Here is an 11,524-nt window from a genome sequence, read left to right as displayed (position 1 = left end):
CTCAATTAATAATTAATTTGATCTTGAAAACTGTACAAGATTAGATCAATGGTTTGTCCCTTATTTCCGAAAGTCAGCACGTTCCTGGTGCTGCTCTCTGAGGGCGGGAGTGAAACTGAGAAGCCCCGAGGGGAGGCTAAATCCTTTCCCAGGTAGAGTATTCCCTTTCTCAGGGGCCGTGGCTGTCGGTGCTGAGCCTATCCTGTCTGCCGTGCTCTTTCTTAGTCTGTCAGCCGCTGCCCACTGCCTTTGTTGCAGGATTCGGCCAGTCCTGCATCCTCCAAACAGCAGGCTGTCCGCTGCTGGGGTTCCCAGATTACAGTGTTAAAGGTTGAATTCTGTACCCCCAAGAAAAAACATTGGGGTCCTAGTCCCCCATTATCACAGACTGCACCTTTATTTAGAGATAGCTTTACAGAAGTAATCAAGTTGGAATGAAGTCATTGGGGTGAGCCCTAATCCAGTATGACTGGTGTTCTTACAAAAAGGGGAAATTTGACGCACAGACAGACAAGTACAGAGGAAAGAAGTGAAGACCCAGGGAGAGTGCCAGCTGTATGCAAGCAGTGCCTGAGACCACCACAGGCTAAGAGAGGCACAGCCCTCAGAAGAATCCGATCCTGCCAGCATCTTGATCTTGGACGTTTGACCTCCAGAACTGAGAGACAAATTTCTTTCTTTAGCCACTTAGTTTGTGGTATTTTGTTACAGCAGCGCTAGCAAACTAATAGGGTATATTTCCATGGAAAAATTTATACTAAACTAATGCCTCTGGGATGTGTATCTTATAGGATTTATCATCTCTCTAGGACTATTTACATTTCAAGCTTAAATGCAAATTCCGAAAGAGTGCCTAGAGTCTAAATGCTATTCAGCCATAAAAAAAAAAAAAAAAAAAAAAAAAAAAAGCGAATCTCTGAAAGCCCTCTTGATATGAACATTTCTTTTCTGGAACTGCCTTAACTTCACCAGGCTAGTCTGGGAGGACTTTCTCATTTTCTGCCTGCTACCACTGACAGAATTAAGAGGGAGTGTATCTGTTACACCCTCAAGCACAATGAATGAAGCCAAAAAACACTCATGAGCTGAGAATCAAAGAGGAATGTGCCAGGAACACAATGTAGTTTTGTATTAAAGTCTCTTAATGCTTGAATTACTACCATATTTACTTTAGAGATTGAACAAACCTTTGTATGTCCTGACTCACTGGGAGAGGCATTTTAAAATTCTTCCAAATGGCTGTTCCCTGTGAAGGAGTGACTACAAACTAAATAATTTCTGTTTCTTTCATCATAGAACAGCAGGAGGTGATTTGTCCCATCGGGCACAAAATATGTTCACCAAATAAAAGTAATGTATATGCTTATTTACTCTACATAAGTAGCAATAAAATTGTATAGGATAAATCCTCCTTTTAAAAATATTTGTTGATGCCCTGGCTGGTGTGGCTCAGTGGACTGAGTGTCCTCTGGGAAAGCAGAGAGTTGCTGGTTCAATTCCTGGTCAGGGCACATGCCTGGGTTGTGGGTCAGGTGCCCAGGCAGGGAGCACTAGAAGCAACCACACATCGATGTTTCTCTCCCTCTCTTCCTCCCTTCCTCCCCTCTCTCTAAAAATAAATAAAATCTTTAAAAAAATTTGTTGAGTTGGAAAAAGATAATAAAGAAATGAAATTAAATCACTATAGTTAATCTGCTAAATTATTAAAATTAAGTAGACTGAGTCATGAGAAAATGATTCTGTTTTCATTTTAACTGACTCTGGAAACTTAAACTTTTGAAATTTTTGGTTGTGTACCAATGCTTTAATATGCATTGACTCCAGAGATAACATTCTTAACAGTTCAGAAAAGAATGTTTCATTACCCAGACTATTGGACATCTTTTTAAAAAATATTGTATAATAGGCTATTATAGTTGTCCCAATTTTTCCCCTTTGCCCCACCCCCCCACTCCCGCAGGCAATCTCCGTACCAATGTCCATGTCCATGGATCATGCATGTATGTTCTTTGGCTAATGCCTTCACCTCCTTTCAACCAGCCCCCTTCTCTCCCCTTCCCTTTTACCGCTGTCAGTCTGTTCTCTATTTCTATGCCTCTGGTTCTATTTTGCTCATTAGTTATTTTTGTTCATTAGATTGTACTTATAAGTAAGATCATATGCTCTTTGTCTTTCACTGACTGGCTTATTTCACTTAGCATAATAATCTCCAGTTATAGCACCATTATTTATAATAGTCAAGATCTGGAAACAGGCTAAATGCCCATCAATAGATAAGTGGAGAAAAAGCTATGGTATGTTTATACAATGGAATACCACGCAGCAGTAAGGAAAAAAAAGGAATTCTTACCTGTTGTGACAATTGAATGCCTTGAAGACTATCATCACAGACTAATTCAGAGGCTAAGAATACATAACTGAATCTTTTCAAGAATATCCTTTTTCCTGCCCTGGCTGGTGTAGCTCAGTGAATTGAGCACCGGACTGTGAAGCAAAGGGTCGCTGGTTCAATTCCCAGTCAGGGCACATGCCTGGGTTGCGGGCCAAGTTCCTAGTTGGGGGCATGTGAGACGAAACCACACATTGATGTTTCTCCCCCTCTCTTCCTCCCTCCCTTCCCCTCTGTCTAAAAATAAAATAAATAAAATATATTTTTAAAAAAGAATATACTTTTTCCTACAAGAACTTTCAGCTTTCTTTTCAGTGTTCCTTTCTTCTTTGGAACACTCTGGGTGTTGCCTAGTTTTGTTTTGGTTTACAAATCCTAAGACCCTTGAATAAATCTTTGTCATTTATTACTAGTCAAATTCCTCCAACTCTTTGACCTCATGCACAAGCACCTACAATGTATTAAATGTTGGGAATATGCAGGTGAGCAAAAATAGGCACAGTGCCTCTCTCTTGGGGAATTGGCAGACTATCAAAGGAAATAAAGAGTAAGCACATGGCAAATTGAGACCACACTTATAAATGTAAAATTCCACCTGTTACAAGTTCTTGGAAGTACAAGTTGCAATGAGACTTGGTAATGCAATTTCAATAATCAAGATCAGGGAAACCTATAGTGAAGGTGTATACTTTTTCCATATCCGACATCTGAGCTCCCTTCCAACATTTACGGAATTTGCATTATGAGCCTTGGTGAGAGTCAGAAACACCTTCCACTACAGCTAAAAGTGTCACACACTTGTTTTCCCAGCTTCTTTTGGCTAGCATGCATGGGCTTCCCCCCCCTGTCTGCCCCTCTCTCAAGTTGTTGTAGTGGTTGTGGTTCCTCTAAGGTAAGTACCCCGTGCAGAAGTGGCAGCATTATAAACTCTAGCACATTGTGCCTCAAGACTATGGGAGAGGACTTTTCCCCAGATCAGTCTCTAAGGGGTGGTTGGCACGTTATTCTTGGATGCTGGAGCTTAGCTCTCCAGTCTGCACAAGCATCCCATCTGTGAATTACAAATATCTTTTTAACACATTTTTTTTCTGCTTAGTTCAGAAAAGCTTCTGTTGCTTATAAAGAAAAACCTTGAGTGATACAATTTTCCTGAAGAAAGTTCCACTTGGGCTGAGATTTGAAGGACAGATGGGAGTTAATTGAATGAGAAAATAGCCAAAACCATTCCAAGCAGAGAGAAAATCATGATGAGGGTTATACTGTAAGGGCAGGTGTTCAGAGAATGGGGAGAAACCCACAGTGTGAGAGGAACTTGGACACGAAGGGGAAACCATCTGACTACAACAGTTTAAAAGTAAAGGAAAACTGAGAGACTTAAGCAATAATTAAGAGGTATTTTTGAGTATCAGAACAGGTTGATAGTTTGGATTCAAAAGATAATGCAGCAAGGGGTGGACAGGAGTCAAGGCTTGCCTATCTGAGTGAATGACAATGCCACCCACTGATATAGGAAATACTAGAAATGGACCAGGTCTAGGAGTAATTAGGCAGGAGCAGAAATCATGACTTTGTCAGGGATACATAAAGCTTAAGAGATTTTAAAAATGTCCAATAAGAGGCATCAAGTAGGTAGTTTGCAGCTCAGAGACAAGGTCTAGACCAGACACTTCAATGTGGGAGTCATCAACACACATATGGTAATCAAAACTGAGATGAGCTCCTCCATTTCCAATGTTTACAAGTAGCCAACATCCCCACACTCCCAAACACCTGTTCTAGTACTCTTATCGTCTGCCTCCTTCAAATGATTTCGCCTCCTACTTCAAAGAAACAACTAAGGTTAAATTCCTCCATCTTCCTGCTTCCTCCATTATTTTCCCTTGAACATATGCTATTCTCTTTCACAACAGTTTCAGTAGGAGATGTGTCCTGCTCCTGTGCAAGGTTAATACCTCCACCTGAGAGGTAGCGGCTGATCTCTGCCTGACTGTTCAGATTTAAGGGAGGAACACTGAGAAGCTATCAGAAACTCTGTGCCCATGAACAGGGCTTGTTGACAGTGAACATTGCTGTAAGGAGTCATCTCAGGTCAGTTTCTTTCTTCTTGGACTGGTCAAATTAACCTAAAAATGGGTCTCTATCTTCTACCTAGAGCTTTACTGCCATTGATCTGGGAATTAGTGAGGGGAAGAGAGCTGAGTACCTCAACAGTCAGGATGTAAACTTTTACTTAATCTCCTTGTGTTCAATCTGGTATCCTTGTCCTTAACGGGACCTCTGTTTTACTCTCCCCAGGGGAAAAACCTCCAGTGGGAAGATTCATTCCCCTAGCTGTGTATGATTGAGGAGATTTAGGGAACTCCAGGCTCTGAAGCAGACTTTCAGCCAATCCTCTTCTTTTCTTCTTGCCCACTTATTGAGCATGGAGAGGCTTCTGTAGCTAATTGTTTTTTACCCATCATCCCTTTGCTGACTTAGCACTCAGCTTTCTTGGATCTGCTAAGTCACTGAACACTGACCATGGACTGCTTCCTAACTTCCCAAGTTTTGTTCCTGTCATCTCCTGTCATGTAAATTATCTGTTCTTGGGGCTTTACATGTTCTTGAAAACTTATTTTGCACTCATCATAACGGGGTCTTCAAAGTGAATGGAGGTAAATATATGTTTGCTAATTATATCTCACTCCTTTCATCAGAACACGTGAAGTAATGTTTCACTCTTAATCCTGGGTAGTGTAATAAGGAACATTCGTCACAAATTCATCTCACTTTTCTTACCCATTTTGGCTTCAACTTTGCTAACAACCTTTCCCTGCTTTTGTATACACAGTTAGATTAAGTGCACACAGTGTGCAGAAAACTCAAACTATAAACTGTGGACCGATGAGGTGTATTACATGAAGAAATTTTCTCCTTGCCCTTGGATTAAAGCTTTCAACTATTCTTTTCAGGCACACACTGGGGTTATTGCCAAAGGCCCTTTCACTGAGTTCTTGTCCTACCATCGAAGCTTAGGTTGGCTGAGTTCTATATTTTATCATCCTGCAACCCTGAATGCAGATCCCAACTGACCAGCCTATTTCACTAGTGGATAACCCCCGGCATATTTCTGATCAACCATCTTCCTAAGAACAATTAAGTCTCAAAACATTTTTTATTTTGACTATTTTTAATGAAAATTATATATTTCCTGCTTTAGGAAATGGGAATATTCCAATTATTTTTCTTGGAAGCTCAAGGTCATCATTCCAAGCATCAGCTAGAGTATTCTATCTTAATGATAGTTGCTGTTGGCCCAGCTAGGAAGAGGTGGTCTCTACTCTTTGCCCAGCACTGCAGCTTACACTTCTGCCCTTATGAGATTACACATTTTTTATATGTCTATCTCTGCCGTTAAACTTTGAGATCCCTAGAGACAGGAGAAAGAGAGGGACTATCTCCTTTTCATTTGTGTATTGCCTACTCCTAGCTTACTTGGTATCTTCATATAGTAAATGCTCAATAACTATTGGATGAATGAATGGGACTACATATTATATAAAACATAGAGCCAAATAAATAATGAAACTATTCACATAATTGTGACCATGTAAATACAATTTTAGCTCCTCCTCTCCCCAATCCCTCCCCAATCCCACACTATGGCTTGGTGCCCCAAGTGCTGGGATTTTCTGGGTCTTGCTTCCTGCTGGCACTCTTCCTGTGTGCTCTGTGACAGCTTCCTCTTATGTCTCCATCCGCAGCTACTCCTCTATCTTTCTGTCTTCCAAAAAGGCATTAACATCTCTTGCCCATGGTCTTGCCACCTTCTTTTCCTCCCTTTTTTTAGAAGAGATTTAACAATAAATAATATTAGCAGACAAGAACTTGATTAAAACTACTTGACATTCACCTTTCTTTACTGGTTTGAATTCTACATTATTTAGAAAGGTCACAAGGTTGAAAGCACTCTCCATTGCATGGTAAAACCACCATAAAAGTTTCTTTGACCTTTCAAGCATGAGGAAAGAATTTACTCCTATAGACAATAAAGTGTGTATAAATTTCTTAGCCAAAGGTTTTTAAATCTTTAAAGAAAAAAACAACAACAAGGAAACTGCTGCTAACAGATAGTTGATTGTATGTCACTAAATAGTTCTCTAATTGCTCTCTCTCATGAAAAGCTTTTGAGATAAGTTCTGCAGTATTATAATGACAGTTTTTATAAATTAGAAACCCCAAATCAGAAGCTAAAGAAACTTTCTTAATGTTTTTAAACAAAAAACTTTCAGGGCTGAAAGCCTTTCTAAAAGAGCGGGTTTATTGAGCTGTATGCTAGTCAGAGAAAGGACCAGGTCCTGGGGCAAGCAGTCTGAGCCATCAGCAGCAGCGACAGGCAAAGAAGACATGTCCATAGTCCTGGAGTTGGTGGGGCTCTTTTACGACACCATTCTGGGGAAGAAAGATGGAAGTCATTTTGAAAGAACTTACACTGGCTAAAGGGGATAGGAGTGTAAGGAGGGGATAGGAGGGTGCAGCCAAGGGAGGGGGCCCAAATGGGGGTTTGTAATGGGGTCCAGAACTCACTGTGTCCAGGAAAGATTAGAAAAAATATATAAATATATATACGATGCCCTCACCCCCACAAGTCTGAGCTGGGGGATGGGACGCATGGAGCAGGGCCTTTGAGAGCTGTTTTGAATAGCAACAGTTTTGCAGATAACCTCTAGAATGGTAATTTAGCATATCTATAACCTTTAACTGGTTTCCTAGATATGTTAAATAGTTGTGGCCATGCTTTGAGCCAGGGGGATGGGAGTGACTTCAACCCATGATGTAACTGGGAGGCAACTCCCTCTGGGTACAGCACCTGCGAAAAAGCTTGCAGATGATTGGCTCCATGCTATGGGGCCATGCCTGCCCGGATTTACTATGGCAGCCCAGTAAAGCTGGAAGAATATGGGAATGCTGGCAGGTGTAACTGATTGTAGGAGGAGTTGGAAATGGGGCTGCAGAGGAAGATTGGCGTTGGGATTTAAATGCAGGCATGGCGGCCATGCTCTGGCTTTTTGGGACCATGCGGCTTTGGTGAAAGTTGGGACCGTGCAGCTTTAGGATGCAACGTTTTTGCCATGTGGCTCAGGGAGCAGGAGAGACATTGCCTGGAAGAAAAAGGGTGAAAGGATTCTTGCTGGTGGGCCATAAGAAGGTGCCATGTGGTTTTGGATTAACTGGAGATCTTGGCAGTGACACAGCAGATGGTGCCGGAACTGAGGGGCTGCCTGAACCACAGACTTCTACTTCTTTTTCTGAGATACATTACCCTGGACTGGGCGAAGGGGAAAAGGAAGGACTGTGCGTTTGTGGGTATTCTAAAGGACTTTAGTATTTTTAATCAAGACATTAAGTCATTACTCTAAGTCTGTATAACTTTTAAAATAAATAATCCCTTTCCTTTTCACCAATCTGTGGCATTGAGGGATGTATTTTCCTGGCAGTGGGCAAGGCAAACCTAGTATGGGGGGGGCAGAGCACAAGGGTGGGTCCATTTGGTAAGAGTGTATCATTCACCCCCCACCCTGGGTCTGTTCTGTGACAGGAGAAGGTGAGCTGGAGCTAGTTCTGGAGATAGGTACAGAGCCCCTAAGGAAGAAGTGTTTGGTCCTTAGGGTTGGTGGTGGGCAACCGTCAGATCAGTAAGCAGGAAGAATAGGCACCTGGTGGTGGCCTACCGGACTATTCTCTCTAGATAACTGGGGAAAGAGCCACCTGGCAGTTAACTCAAAGTGTCAACACACTGTCAGGGATGAGCTGTCTTCTGTTGCTATTGCCCTGCAGCTAGTTGTTAACTGATCAACCTCTCTTATCTCCTCCTTGTAGCCTGCAGCCTCCTGTAATTCAATTTAGGGCACCTCGGAATTTTGTTCCTGTCAGTGTCCTGCACAGCTAGAAAATAGTGGGGTAAGAGTCCATTCCACAACTGACTTCTAAATCCACATTCTCCTACAACTTAATTCTTGTGGCTCTACCTCTGCCAAGGCACGAGGTTGACACAATATGCCAAAATTGATGGGTTTCCTCAGCATTCAAGTGATAGGATGAGTTTTAGTCTTTTTTTAAAAAATATTTTATTTATTATGCTATTACAGTTGTCCCATTTTTTCCTCCTCTTTATTCCCCTCCACCCTGTACCCCCCAGTCCCACCAAGCATTGCCCCACCTTAGTTCATGTCCATGGATCATACATATAAGCTCTTTTGCTTCTCCATTTCCCAAGCTATCGTCAACCTCCCCCTGTCTATTTTGTACCCGCCATTTATGCTTCTTATTCACTGTACATTTTCCCAAATTATCCCTCCTCCCCTTCCTCACCGATAACCCTCCGTTTCTGTGAATCTGTTTCTGTTCTAGTTGCTTGTTTAGTTCATCTTCAAGTTTTGAATACATTTTTAAGTTTGTTTTATCTCCACATTCTAAGTTGGCGGTAATTATAACAAACTTGCAAGTTTGTGGAGAGAGTTAAAGAGAAAATGTCATGAAAAAGCCTCGGGGAGTATGTCCTTGGCATTTGTCTCTGTTGGATTTGTTTGTTGCAAGGAAAAAGTGTCTGATTTGAGTGAGTTTAAGTAAAAGGAATTATCGTAAGGGTTTGTGTGAATGGAAAGTTCACTGAAGAGTCATCAAATTGAAGGCATCCTGCAGAGTGGGCTTTGCTTGTTTTTCCTTCTGCAGTGTGTGGGCTCGTCCGCAATCCACTTACGAGTCTCTCTGGACTCCTGCTTCGTTCTCCTCTCCCTCCTGACCTGCTTCCTCTGCTCATTTCTAATTCTGCTCCTTATAACTTCCGTTTGCATGAGGTTTCACCACAGTACCAACTCCTTTTTATGATATATTTTAGTGTAACTTCTTCTGCCTCTGCTAATAATTGGCAGAGTGGGCAGAGTACTTCACTAATTTGTTTAGTTCAGATTTTCAAGAGCAATGATCTGACTGACCCCCTTTATCCTTTCAGTTATTGACTTGATTATGCTAGGTAACTAGATTACATAGGTAACTGGGTTATACAGAACCAGAGCCAAATTTGCAGCCAAGCTTTAGTAGTTATGCAGGACTTCAGGGGACATACTTTAGTGCCCTAATTTCCCCTGGTCTCATTTTCCTAGTCTGTATTCTGTCTCTACTTTAGTCTTTAAACTTATTTGTATTTTCTACATTATTTATTTTATATATTCTCTTAAGAAACCTAATATATCTTATTTTCCAACTCTACACAAACCATCTCCATGGACAATATCTTTCTACTCCTCAAAGAAACCTAGGGTAGTGTCCTATCATTGTTAGAACAAAAAACTAGTGGTTTTGTTTTTGTATTTAAACACCATTGTGGTCTAGCAATTTCATAATCAGCAAAGCTCAGTGTGCTGGTCAAATATCCCAAATCTTATCCAGCTGAAAATTTCTCTTCTTCCTCAGCCTGAGCCTATATTGGGATTAGAAGCCTTCAGTGGGGAAGAGGGATATGAGGGGTATGTTCTCTTTTCCTGGCTCTGTCTCTTCTCCAGTTCCTGGCTGGGTTACTCATTCCTCCAAAGCCAGGCACTGAGTGAGAGGAGATCAAGGGGAAGGGTACCATTTTATCCAGCGGTGTTAGTGAGTCGGTTGGATGTTCAGAGCTGACCATTTTACTCCTCGGAAAGTTTTATAGTCCTCTTCCCTCTGGAGACCTCCAGGGTGTGTTCGGGTTCCATTAGGGATGGGAGAGGAGCAGGGAGGAGGAGAAGGCACACACACACATTCCTCAAATTCCCACAGAAGCCACAGGAAACCACGACCTCTCAGTTTGTCCTGCATAAATGGTCTAACACCTCACTTTAAAATATGGAAGTGTTTGGTATTTTGTTTTTCAGTCTTCAACCTTCAGCTGGAATAGAGTCTTCATCTAACAAGCTGTTACAGGGACAGCTAGTGAAGAGGAGGCACAGTTTCTCCCTGAAGGGCACTTACACTCTCAGAAAGTTAAAATATGCTGCTCTGAGGAAATATAATAATATAGTCCCACGAAGCTTCTTCCAGTTTGCTTAAATTCAGGGCAGAACTTGAACACTTTGGAAGACACATCTCACATCCCTAGGGGATCATTTAATGTATTATTTAGGTAGAGTTGCTGAAAATTACTTTCTGGAGTGTCTAATTTGCCATCTTTAAATCTTTAGATGGCGAAAGAACTCTAAATACACATGCATGCCACCACGAGCTGAACCTAAACAACAAAAAGAAATGACTGAACTTCCAATTGGTAGGCAAGTGCTTTTGAAGTAGTGTATAGAATACAAATTCTTCTACCTTTTTTGCAAATGAGGTGAGGTGGGGGTGGGAGATCTGAAACCTTGCTAGGTAATACACAACTTGAATTACTTTGTTTGTGATTGAATTATAACCTGGGTCTAATCTGACACATATTTCTAAGTCCTTTATTGGTTTTCATTTGAGCTGGAGTTTAGATTTGATCTCCCCTTGACCTCTTACTCTGGTTTTCCCATCCATTGTCTTTAAATGAATTCATTGTCTTGCCCTAATAAAAATGCAAGTTTTTCTTTATGCTTTATCTGTTTTAAGATGATGAAGGAAAAAAAGATTGCTGGGAATTGCTCATCCTCTCCTTCCCCTTTCTCTCCAACTTGCCACCAAGTCCTTTAATTTCTCCCATCCAACTGTCTATTGAATTCGTATGCTACTCCCCACAACTGCTGCCCCTCTTTGAATACAGACCTTCTTCGTGCCCTACCTGGATGACTGCTGGAAACTCTTACGTGGTCTCCTGGCCCTAGACTCTGCTTTACCTTTCACACCGACATGGTTCTCTTCCTGAGATACAGCTACGAAACATTTCTTCCTGGTTGCAGCTTGGCTTCAAATATTTAAAAAGTTCTTCATAAATTCTGAGTGCTATAGACAGGAATTCCTAGGACCTTTCTGATTTGATTATACTTTTCCTGCATAACGTCAGGTTATTTCCTCCATTCATTTCCCAATCCAGTTACATTACCTGACTTTTAACATGTCGGTGCCTAACATCTGCTCCTTTCTTTGCTTTGAACATGGTTTCCTGCCTTGTCTGCCACAAAACACAGTATATTTCCCAGCTCAAATACTACC

The sequence above is a fragment of the Desmodus rotundus genome, chromosome 6 (genome assembly GCF_022682495.2).
Source record: "Desmodus rotundus isolate HL8 chromosome 6, HLdesRot8A.1, whole genome shotgun sequence".
Lineage (NCBI taxonomy): Eukaryota > Metazoa > Chordata > Mammalia > Chiroptera > Phyllostomidae > Desmodus > Desmodus rotundus.
This window is presented reverse-complemented; position numbering follows the sequence as displayed.